At 37.0% G+C, this 12,932-nt stretch overlaps 1 protein-coding gene across 13 annotated transcripts in view; it reads left to right on the top strand.

Annotated features, from left to right (window-relative positions):
- Nucleotides 1-12,932, top strand: part of TENM1 (teneurin transmembrane protein 1) — a 1,181,603-nt gene that overhangs the window by 225,722 nt on the left and 942,949 nt on the right. For 8 of the 13 annotated variants that reach the window (XM_074324286.1, XM_074324287.1, XM_074324285.1 and 5 more), the window contains one exon: nt 1,939-1,968. The exons of 4 other annotated variants lie outside the window; for them this stretch is intronic. The gene's annotated coding sequence lies outside the window, so the exon portion shown is untranslated. Of the gene's footprint in view, nt 1-1,688; nt 1,746-1,938; nt 1,969-12,932 lie in introns of all 13 variants that reach the window. One more of the 13 variants, XM_074324279.1, reaches the window with a different exon arrangement.

The following is a 12,932-nucleotide window of genomic DNA, read 5'->3' as shown; positions in this document are numbered from 1 at the left end:
GGGAAGCAGGGGGAATAGCATGGTAATACTCTCATGCTGTTGCAGAATTTCTAAGATTAGAGAATTTCAAATAGGAGGAAATGTTCATCTATGCTTACAACTCTTTACTTGTAATAAAAGAATTGCGAAGTGCCCCCCAAAAAGACCCCATATTGTATGACTTCATTCATATGTAATGCTCTGAAAAGGCAAATCTATATAGAGAGATAATAGATTAGTGAGTGCCAGGGGTTGGGTGTGGGAACAGGGAGTGACTGCAAATAGCCACAAGGGATGTTTTTTGAGTGATGTATATATTCTCAAATTGCTTTGTGCTGATGGTTGCGCAACTCAATAAGTTAAACAAAAATAATTGAATGGTACATTCTAAGTGTGTGTATTTTATGGTATGTGAATTATATCTCAAAACTGTAGTGGATTCAAAGTGTCAAGGAATACATGCTTAATAAATGGTAGCTTCTATTATTGTTGAAGCAATCAGGAAATCCTTCTGAAGGAAGGGGACTTTTAATGATGTATATGGGTAGTGTGTGTCTAGATAATGAGCAAGGGAAGATGGAAGGATAGTGAAATAGTATGTGCAGTGGCATGTAGTGAGAAACAGGCCTAGTATAATTAGTGTTGGTATAGAACTGACTAGAGTAGGAAGTCTGTACTAGGTGATATTGGTAAGTAAGGAACTGTTGTGATCAGATCCAAGGCTGAAAAATGACTAGTGTTGCATGGCTGACACATATCATTGATAGTAGGTAGAAATGAAGATGTTTGAGTGGTAGATTCCCCAGCTGATAGAGATAATTTGTCAGCTGGCTGGAGCTGATTGAAAATATTTAGAGACTGCTTAGGCGATGGGATATGATACAACGAGGTGTGATGTGGTGTGGTGTGGAGTGGTACGACACATGCCTAAGCAATAACTTACACAAGATCAGTTTTGTGCCTGAGCAAGTAGGATTGAAGGGCCAGCCCTAGGAGCCAAACCTAGAGTGATTAGTATGGGAGCAGGTAAGGTAAAGATAGTGTTGTGGAGACATGCATGTAAAACAAACAAACAAATACACAAACAAACAAAAATGGTGATCCAGCTGGCTATCTTTTTTCTGACTGCTTGTGGAATCATGTAAGCACTGATTAATCTGCGTTCCAGTTCTATGAGTTATTTAAATAAACAACCTTGTCAAAATTATGCCCTCCAGCTTTCCAACAAATTCAGTGAGGTTGCTGGGGGAGAAATCTCTGAATGTCTTCTCGAAGTTGTCTAGAATTTTAAAGATTTTTCAACAAACTTGAGGGAAATTATTACAGTGCTTAATCTAAGTGATGTGATAAGATCATAACCATTTCAGAAATGCCTTTGATGTCAATCCTGATTCTGCCAAATTATACCTGACAGGGTAAGAATGAAACATTATAAGCTAGTTTGTCAAGCATCTAAGTAATTTGTCATGGCAATGATCTATTGCAACTCAGCTCTGCACTGATGGACCTGTTGAATGATATTCCTTGACTTGAAAGGAACTTATTAAGTGTTTTATGATTGATTAATGGAGTAAAAATTCACTATATAGACCTTGAAGTGATAAACTGAACAGTATCCTTGGCAGCCATTAGTCCTTCCTACCCAGTGTCCATACTCTGATTTATTTTGAAAATGATGACTGCTCATTTTCTTACCCACATGCCTACAGTGACTCAGAAAAACTAGTGATGACAGTCAACAGATGCAGACATGAAAAATATTACAGGTAATTCCTATTTTGAGTTTTAATCACCATCATAAAAGTATTTTAAAAAAGTGCTTGTAAAGGATTAGAGTTGTAAAAGCCCATTTTTCCTCGAATCACCTTTCTGATGTGTAAATTTAAAAACTATGCTATGATTTCTGATAATATGAACATAGAGATCAAGTAGATTGAAATTGCATTTTTATTTTTTCAGGTACATGTTATGATTGGCCATAACAGCACAGTAAGTATGTGATATTTTTGAGTTGATCATCCATTCAGTTTTAGAATGCTTTTAAATTTCTTCTTCATCAATGTATCCCATTTCCCGAAAGAACATAGATAGATGCTACAGGTCACAAACCAAAGAAATGGGATTATTTTTATCTTCATTGTTTTTCATAATATTTTCATAAGTTATCAGGTTTCTTTCATGTAAAATTTCCCTCCATGTCCATATATATTATTGAGTGCTTTGAGGATTGACAGCATATACCATACTAATTTTCCTGCACTCTGCTTTGTATCTCAGTGTGTGATGCACATGTTCAATCTGAAATACTTGATACTTTTGTAGATTAGCACCTCATGAATCTCTATTGAGGCTTATTTGCCGTGAGTAACTTTTTTTTTTTAATTGCCCAGGTAAGATTTTAGGTTGTCATTCCATACTACAGTCTTTGAAGCTTCTTTATAGACATAATCTCTCAATGTGATCATAATGCAAATGACCAAAAACATTTCTTTTATAATAAAAAGACTTTACATAACATTTGGAACATAACATTTATAATGTTCAAACCAAATGAATTATGAAACCAAGGTGGCATGGAAGATTTCATCAGACCTGGAAGGTTTACCAGTGTTGCCTTGCAATTTCTTTCCTAGATTTCTAAATATTTTTTAATCATTACAGCCCTTTAAACCTTTGAATACTACAGCCGCAAAGCTTGCTTCCTGAAAGTCCATGTGTGGGCAATTCATTTACTAAGAATTACAGTTTCTTAAACAGGAAGTGAGAAGTTGTTATTAGTTTGATAACACAAAGTAGCTCTTAATGTCTTGGTGCCCAACGGTTACTCTTATAAATTACTGACAAACAATAGGAAATGGCAATTCCTGCTTTAATGCTACTGATAGATAAATCTATGCCATATTAGTCTGGCTTTTACTGTCTCTTAAAACATCATCAGATTGATTTTAGAGTAGCAAGGATATAAAATAAACACACAAGATACCTTTCTAATAATGGAGAGGAAAACCAGCTTTCTTTGTGCCTGAAAATTCTGGAGACAAAATGAATGACATTTCTGAGCAACTTCTTGTTTCAGCACAAAAAGTGTGTATCTGTTTCCTACTTGACTTAAAAAAAAAACGTAGAGCCAATTTGTTGTAGAAGAAAAATCACAGGTCTAGGAGAAAAATAAACCAATATTTTAGTTCTTTCTGTCACTGACAAACTATGTGACCTTTAATGTGTAACTTAGTTCTCTGCACCTTACTTTTCACGACGGTAAAATTATACGAAGGTGTGACAATTAAGTTTGTGAACTCATCCTAGAAAAAGTGCTACATCACTATGGTCACCTTCGAAGTACTCCCCTTGGGAAGCTGTGCAGCGATGCCAGTCCCTAGTCCACCATTCAAAGCAATTTTGGAACTCTTTTTCTGGAATGGCCATCAGAGCTGTTGTATTACCCTTGATGTCCTGAATGTCATCAAAATGTCTTCCCTTCCATATTTCCTTTATCTTTGGGTAAAGAAAGAAGTCATTGGGGGCCAGACCAGGTGAGTAGGGAGGGTGTTTTAATACAGATATTTGTTTACTGGCTAAAATCTCCCTCACAGGCAGTGCCCTGTGAGCTGGTGCATTGTTGTGACGCCATGAATTGTTGGAGAAAAGTTCAGGTTGTCTAACTTTTTCATGTAGCTTTTCAGCACTTCTAAATAGTAAGCTTGCTTAACTCTTTGTCCAGGTGGTACAAGTTCATAATGAATAATCCCTCTGATATCAAAAATGGTTAGCAACATTGTTACAACAAGTTTGCAAACGTAATTGTCAGACCTCACATGGTTAAATTAGATGACCTTCAAGACACCTTTTAGTTTTTATATCTTATAGTCTAATAGGATGGATACCCAATAATGCCATACTATACCTTATTTATAATTATGTATCTTTATTTTTATGATCTGACAGCAATATGTGACTACAGAGCTAGCAACTTTTTGAAGATGAAAAGAGAGAGTGTGGATATTGAGGAAGGCTAATATAATAACTGATACTTGTGTATTATTAATTCACCCACAAATATTTCTTGAACACATAGGTGCCCAATCAGTTGTAGTTATAGAGGTGAAAATAAAATATTCGCTTTCTCTTCACATGTAATAGTGAAGGATGTAGTTCTGTAATATAGCAAAGCCTTAATTAGCTAGATTCTTAGGGACAAGGATGTTAATTGAGGCTTTTAAAAGATTTAGTTAGCATTGCTATGTTTTACTTCAGTCTCTGTGGTTAAAATGTTTTATAAAACTGTAGTCCATTTCATTACCTGAATAAATACAGTTTAGTGAACATAATTGTGTTGTATTTTAGTATTTGGAATTTCTATTCAGGGTCTCAAGTTCATCATTTTGGAATCAGTTCTTATTGTACAGGTACAGGAAAAGTAGGAGAATGTGATGATTTATGTTACTTGGGAGATGAGTTTGTTTTTCTATCACTAAATTGAAGATATCTGCTTGCTTAGTTACCATGTTTCATTTTCTCATAAAAATTGAGCAGATAACATGAAATAATATGTTTCATTAATTAGAGTTTGGTTGATTAAGGTTTTACTGTAGATAAAATCCTAATTAGTAACATGGTAATCTGGTTGCTCTTTTGAGAAGTAGTGTGCTCAGTTTTTGATGCCAGATTTGGTTAGAAAAATGGGCTGACCACGTATGATGGTATCCAGAAGAGATCAACCAGAAAGATGGAGGTAAAGTATGCTGTGCTTACTATTTTTAACCCAGCTTTATTGAGACATAATTGACATATAACATTATGTAAGTTTAAGATGTATTATGCAGAATGGATAAAGGAAGTTAAAGTATTTGAGGTAAAGAAAAAAGAGCAGGAAATGTATGCATCTTCCCTCTAATTGAAGAGCTTTCTTTTGGTAGAATGTACCCCACTTGGAAAGGATCTGAAAGGTTGTTAGTCCAGTACCTCCATATATGATGTTTGAATATTTCTACACCATTCCATTAGGTGACTAAGAACACCTGGAGAATTTCTGAAGCAGCCTATTCCACCCATAACTACTCCTGTTAAGTCTTCTTCATACTGAGGTCAAATATTTCCATCTACTGGTTTGAGCCATGCAGAATATATCTAATCTCTTCCACATCATAGCCCCTCAGATATTTGAAAAACAGTTAACTGTGTCCTCCTATTTGATCTATTTTTCACTTCCTTGAATCTTAGCAAGTAGATTTGTTCTCCAGAAGGTGGAGCTATCACCGAGAACATGTCCTTGCTTATAAACTGCTGTTGGCTCTGTATTTACTACCTGTTATTGTACAAGTTCCTTATGATATTTAAGGTTTGGCCTACTTTTGGCCTTAATTCTCATTATTTCCCTCTATGCTAGCTATACTCCAATACCCCTGGAGCTTTCTCTATTTCATTAACAAGTTATTAATTTTGTCTCCATCATGCCTTTGCTGATACTTTCCCTCTTCTATAATAGCCTTCTTTCCCTTCTGAGACTAGTGAACTTTAAAGTAATTGCTCAAGGCCCAGGTCAAATGTCGTCTCTTTTTGTCAAATCTTCATATACTCCACTTCATATCCATCTCCATCCCTCAGAAAACTAATACTTAATATGTTCTTATACTCGTAGTCCATGCCTCTTTTAAATCATTTGTAACTTTTTATAATCAGGTTTTATATATTTGCCCAGCCAGAATATGAATGCTTGAGGTTAAATACCACATCGTGTTCATATTTTTACTCCAGATTTAACATATCTGAAAAAAATAATGTATAAACGATATATAAAATAGTATTTTATTTCAATGATAATAACCTTCATCAATTTCATGGGTTGTTACCAAATTTTACCTTTCTGAAATGTGATTTATTCAATCCATAACTTCATTTGTTAGACTTCCATCATATACCTTTTCTCTCAGCCTTTGTCTGTCCTGGTTAAGAAGCTTAATACTTTTTGTCTGTTCCTCACTCCATTAATTAAGATTTTCCAGAAACTTTTCAATAAATATCATGGAGCAGAATAGTGAACAGGAATAATTGTGTGGTGGGGTAAGGAGGGAGGTAGCCCAGGAACTGATAGCACCATTCACCCTAGTTAAAAATCCTAAACATTGTCATACTACTATCACCACTTCTTTTGATTCTAGCTTATTTCCCCCACTGAATCACATAGCTGTTGTTATTATTTCAAAGTTAGTGGTGAATTACTAGTTGTCTTTCTTTGCTCAATAATGCAAATCAGGGAGTGTTTTACTTAAAATTACATGCATTTAATGTATGCTACTAGAATGTTACTTCTTACTCTTCCATTGAGCATAGGTCTTCCAAAGAATTTCAGGTCAGTTCTGAATCAATTTTACACTGAAATTTGTAGAAAATTACAGGATATTTCAAAGTCAACTTCTATCAAAAAAAAGAGAAGAAAGGTGAGGATAAAAGTACAAAAGGTTGAGTGGGAACCTGAAGCTAATTTCTTTAGGTAAAAGTTTGATAACAAAAAGAACTTCTTTATGAAACAAGTGAACGAAAACAAAACAAAACAAAAATAACCATGTAAAGAAGCCATTTCACAGTTTAGTAACATTAAGATACCTGTGGGATTTCTGGTCCAGATGTTAGAGTAGGTAAATGCTGTGTTTGACTCCTCTCCTGACTACATCAAAATTACAACTAAAGTACAGAACAACCATCACTGAGAATCCTCTGAAGTCTAGCAGAACAGAAGTCCAACCTCTAAGGACATACAAAAGAAGCCACCTCAAGACTGGTAGGAGGAGCGGAGACACAGAACAGACTGGTCCCACATCCGCATGTGACCATTAAAAATCGGGGGGGATATCTTGGCTGCAGAGTTTTCCATGGAAGAACGAGGGGTCCTAACCCCACAACACGGTCTCTGGCCCAGAGTTCCAGAGTCGGGTAGAGAAGTTCCCATAATGTTCATATGGCTGTGAGAACCAGTGGAGATTGTGGCTGAGCAACACAGCAAGCTACTGGAGTACCAGGAGTTCTTCTTAACGAGCCCTGGCACAGACTTACTAACAGACTCACTTTCTCTGAGCAATAGCACTAGAGCAGCAGTTTTAAAGGTGCCAGGGGCATATAGGGAAGGACTGAAGTGTCTGTCTCAGAGTGATGGCTGGAGGGGCAGCTTTCTCCCAGATAGAAGTGCTGGCAAAAACCGTTGTTCCTTTGTTGAACCCTTCCCCCTCCCAGCATGCAGATATAGGCAGCTGCCATATCTGAGTCTCTGCCAACTTCCCTAAGACTCTTTGCCCAGCCCTGATGATTCCCTGACATGCTGCCCCACCCAACTTTAAGGCACACCCAAACCACTTCGAGTGGCTTTTCCATACAAACGACCTGACTTGGTGCACACGACAGTCTTTCCCAAAATCTCTCAAAGATTCACAAACCCCAAACAAAGAGCATGTGGCTTCGGCATGCCCTGAATGTCTTGCTGAAGTGCCGCAAGCCCAGCATTTGCAGCAGCAGGACTGGTTTGAGGCTTGGACTCTTCCAGCCAGCTCCAAGCTCATGTTGGGCATCTACAGATTGCTTTGTTGCTCATGCCAGGTGGCTTTGGGCAAGGGATAGGCTGCAGGTGAACTTCTCTGTGGTGGGGCCCCTACCAGGAGGCCCAAAGGTCTGCACTCCCAGTTCTCAGCTTCGAACCAAGCTGGAACACCACCTGGCCACCTCCTTGGAAGACACACCCAGTGGGCACTCTAGGCAGTCATCAGAGCCCCACTGAAGCAAATCCTACTCCGTAGGGTCAGCCCCTGCACAACTGTTCTCCACTGAAGTCACAGCCGGTCCTCACAATCAGCCCGAGGCTCATTCCTTCCCATTGACCTGCAAATAGGAACCTAGTCTCAATTACAACAGGAGACCACACACAATCCATACAAGGGACATATTTGGATCACCAGTCTGTAAGAAGAGAATGCATCACTAGGTCCCACAAGACATCTACTACATATAGCCACTGTACTAAGACTGGGGGACATAACAGTTCTACCTAATATATAGAAACAAACACAGGGAGGCAACCAAAATGGGGAGACAAAGAAACATGAACCAAATAAAAGAACAGAACAAAGCTCTAGAAAGAACTAAACAAAATGGAGACAAGCAATCTACCAGATGCAGAGTTAAAACACTGGTTATAAGGACACTCATTGATCTCAAGGAGAAATTCAACAGAGATAGGAAACATAAAAATGGAGATAGAAAATATAAAAAAGAACCACTCAGAAATAAAGACTACAATAACTGAAATGAAAAATACATTAAAGGAAATCAACTGTAGATTAGATGAAACAGAGGATCAAGTCAGCCATTTAGAAGAAAAGGTAAAGGAAACCACCCAAACAGAACAGTAAATAGAAAACAGAATTTTAAAAAAATGAGGATAGTTTAAGGGGCCTCTGGGACAACATCAAGCGTACAAACATTCACATGATAGATACCCCAAGGTGAAGAGAGAGAGCAAGGAATTGCAAACCTATTTAATGGTATAATGACCAAACTTCCTTAATCTGGTGAAGGAAATAGGTATACAAGGTGTGATCAAACCATACATTGAATGTTTAAATAAAAAAAATATTACAGTAACAGATTCATTGCCATTACTCCCCCTTCAAAATATTCCCCTCACTTTGAACACACTTATCCCATCATTCTTGCCACTTTCTGAAGCAGTTCTGGAAGTCCTCTTTCATGTCTTTAGTTGCACTATTGTGGCTGCCTCAATGTCCTGAATCATTTTTACTTTGGAGAAGAGACAGAAGTCACACGGTGCCAGATCTGGTGAATAAGTTGGATGAGGACAAACTGTAATGTTTTTATTTGACAGAAATTGTCGTATACCAGAAGCAATGTTTGACATGGAGCATTGTCATGATGGAGGATGATTTATGGCACACTTTAAAACACACCTCCTCTCAACCATAGCTCACACCAGACTGACTGCACCAAAACAAGGTGAAACTTGTCACACACTGTTACTAAGTTTTGACTCCACTTTGTGTATTGAAGATCCCTGTCGTTCCATTGGATGGCACTCAACAGCAGCGTTCACCAGATTTTTTGAACACAATGGAAAAGCTCCGTGTCACACATTGCTTCTGGTATGGTAATTTCTGTCAAATGAAAACATTGTGTGTTTTCATCCACATTATTTACCAGATCTGGCACTGTGTGACTTCTGGCTCTTCCCCAAAGTCAAAATGACCATGAAAGGTAAATGTTTTGAGTAGATTCAGGACATCGAGGCAGAGACGACAGTGCAACCAAAGACACTCATGAAAGAGGACTTCCAGAACAGCTTCAGAAAGTGGCAAGAACAACAGGATAAGTGTGTTCGAAGTGGGGGAAAGTATTTTGCGGGACATTAATGGGAATTTGTCCTTTACTGTAATATTTATTTTAATTTAAACATTTAAGTTATTGTTTGATCACACCTTGTAGTAGTGCAGGAAGGGAAGAGAGTCCTAAGAAAGATGAACCCAGAAACCCACACCAAGACCCATTATAATTAACATGAGAAAGGTTAAATACAAAGAGAATCTTAAAAGCACCAAGAGAAAGACAGTGAGTCATATACAAGGGAGGTCTCATAAGACTGTCAGCTGATTTATCAACAGAAACTTTGCAGGCCAGAAGGGCTTGGCAATAAATATTTCCAGTGATTAAAAGCAAGGACCTGCAAGTAAGATTACTCAGCAAAGCTATCATTTAGAATCTATGGACAGACAAAAACCTTTCCAGACAAGAAAAAGCTAAAGAAGTTCACCACAACCAAACCAGTATTGCAAAATATGTTAGAAGATCTCAAAGAAGAAGGAGAAGGAGAAGAAACAATACAAAATATGAATAATAAAATGGCAATAACTACATATTTGTCAACAATTACTTTCAAAGTAAATGGATTTAATAGTGCAATCAAAAGTCATAAGGTGGCTAAATGGATAAGAAAATAAGTCCCTTACATATGCTGGCTACAAGATACTCACTTCAGGTCAAAATACACACATAGATGGAAAGGTAAGGGATGGAAAAAGATATTTCAGGAAAATGGAGACCAGGAAAAAAAAAATTGAAGTAGCAATACTCATACCAGAAAAAATAGACTTTAAAACAAAGGCTATTAAAATAAACGAATGGTTCTTTTGTTGCTTTTGGTTTATATACCACATATCAGTGAAACCACATGGTTCTCTGCTTTTTCTGTCTGACTTATTTTGCTCAGCATTACACTCTCAAGATCCATCCATGTTGTCACAAATGTTCCTATATCATCTTTTCTTACCGCCAGACAAACAAATGAGAAACAGAAACTCATAGACACAGACAATGGTTTGGTGGTTGCCAGAGGGTAAGGGGGGTGGGGGGTGGGGGGTGGGAGATGAGGGTAAGGGGGATCGAATATATGGTGATGGAAGAACTGACTCTGGGTGGTGAACACACAATGGGACTTATAGATGATGTAATACAGAATCGTACACCTGAAATGTAGGTAATTTTACAAACAATTGTCACCCCAATGCATTTAATGAAATAAAATAAAAAAATTAAAAAAAGGAAAAAAATAAAATAAAATAAACGAATGGGACTATACGAAACTTAAAACCTTCTACACAGCAAAAGAAACCATTGACAAAACAAAGAGGCCACCAACTGAATGGGAGAAGACTTTTGCAAATAGTTCCTCCGATAAGGGGCTAATATCAAGAATATACAAGGAACTCATGCAACTCAACAACCAAAAAACAAACAGCCCAATTGAAAAATGGGCAGAGGACGTGAAGAGACATTTCTCCAAAGAGGACATACAAATGGCAAATACACATATGAAAAAATGCTCAACATCACTAATCATCAGAGAGATGCAAATCAACCACAATGAGATATCACCTCACCCCAGTCAGAATGGCTATCATCAACAAGACAAATAATAACAAGTGTTGGAGAGGCTGTGGAGAAAAAGGAACCCTCATACACTGTTGGTGGGAATGCAGACTGGTACAGCCGTTATGGAAGGCAGTGTGGAGGTTCCTCAAAAAATTACGAATAGAATTGCCATATGACCCAGCAATCCCTCTCCTGGGTATCTACCCAAAAAATCTGAAAACATTTATACATAAAGACACATGTGCTCCAATGTTCATTGCAGGTTTGTTTACAGTGGCCAAGACATGGAAACAACCAAAATGTCCTTCGATAGATGAATGGATAAAGAAGTTGTGGTATATATACACAATGGAATACTATTCGGCGGTAAGAAAAGATGATATAGGAACATTTGTGACAACATGGATGGATCTTGAGAGTGTAATGCTGAGCAAAATAAGTCAGACAGAAAAAGCAGAGAACCATGTGATTTCACTGATATGTGGTATGTAACCAAAAATAACAAAAGAACAAGACAAACAAATGAGAAACAGTAACTCATAGACACAGACAATAGTTTAGTGGTTACCAGAGGGTAAGTGGGGTGGGGGGTGGGACATGAGGGTAAGGGGGATCAAATATATGGTGATGGAAGGAGAAGTGACTCTGGGTGGTGAACACACAATGGGATTTATAGATGATGTAATACAGAACTGTACACCTGAAATCTATGTAATTTTATTAAGAATTGTCACCCCAATAAATTTAAAAAATAAATTAAAAAATAAATAAATAAAATAATATATTTTATATAAAGATTTCCATCAACTCAGTGGCCAAAAAAAAAAATCAACCTGATTTTAAAAATGTGCAAAGGATAGATAGATAGATAGATAGATAGATAGATAGATAGATAGATAGATATTTTTTTTTCAAATAAGACACACAAATGTCTAATACTAATATAAAAAGGTTCTCAACATCAGTAATCAACAGGGAAATGCAAATCTAAACCATAATGAGATATCATTTCATACCTGTTAGGATAGCTATTATAAAAAAGTCAAATGATAACAATTGTTAGTGAGGTTGTGGAGAAAAGGGTACCCTTGTACACTGTCCCACTGTTCATGGAAATGTAAGTAGGTATAGCCAGCATTAGAAACACTATGAAGGATTCTCAAAAAAATGAAAATGAAACTACGATATAATGCAGAAGTCCCTCCTCTGGGTATTTGTCAAAAGAAAATGAAAATGCTGTTTCAAAAAGATATGTGCAGGCCTGTGTTCATTGCAACATTATTTACAATAGCTTGGACATGGAAACAATGTAAGTGTCCATGGATGGATGAATAGATAAAGGAAAAATATATGTACATATATTCTGGATTGATACACACACACACACACACACACACACACACTGAAATATTATTCAGCCATAGAAAAGAATGAAATCTTGTCATTTAAAAAATTTGGATGGACCTTGAGGTAATTATGCAAAATGAAATAAGTCAGATAGAAAAAGACAAACACCTAAAACCTCACATATGCATGGAAGCTAAAACAAACCAAAACAAACAAACAAAACCTGAGCTCATAGATACAGAGAGTAAATTGGTGGTTGGCAGAGGTGGAGGGCAGGGGATGGGCAAAATGGGTGAAGGGGGAGACAAAAGGTACAAACCTCCAGTTATAAAATAAATGTCTTGATTATTGTAGCACTGTAGTACAAGCCAAAGTCAGGAAGTGTGATACCTCCATTATTGTTCTTTTTCCTTAAGATTGCTTTGGCTATTCGGGGTCTTTTGTGGTTCCAAACAAATCTGATGATGTTTTGTTCTATTTCTTTAAAATATGCCATTGGGATTTTGATGGGGATTGCATTGAATCTGTATATTGCTTTGGGTAATATGGCCATTTTAACTATGTTGATTCTTCCAATCCATGAGCACGGAATGTCTTTCCACTTCTTGTGTCTTGTTCAATTTCTTTCAAAATGTCTTATTGTTTTCAGCATATAGGTCTTTCACATCCTTGGTTAAGTT

The sequence above is a fragment of the Rhinolophus sinicus genome, chromosome X, assembly GCF_036562045.2.
Source record: "Rhinolophus sinicus isolate RSC01 chromosome X, ASM3656204v1, whole genome shotgun sequence".
Classification (NCBI taxonomy): Eukaryota; Metazoa; Chordata; class Mammalia; order Chiroptera; family Rhinolophidae; genus Rhinolophus; species Rhinolophus sinicus.
This window is presented reverse-complemented; position numbering and strand designations above follow the sequence as displayed.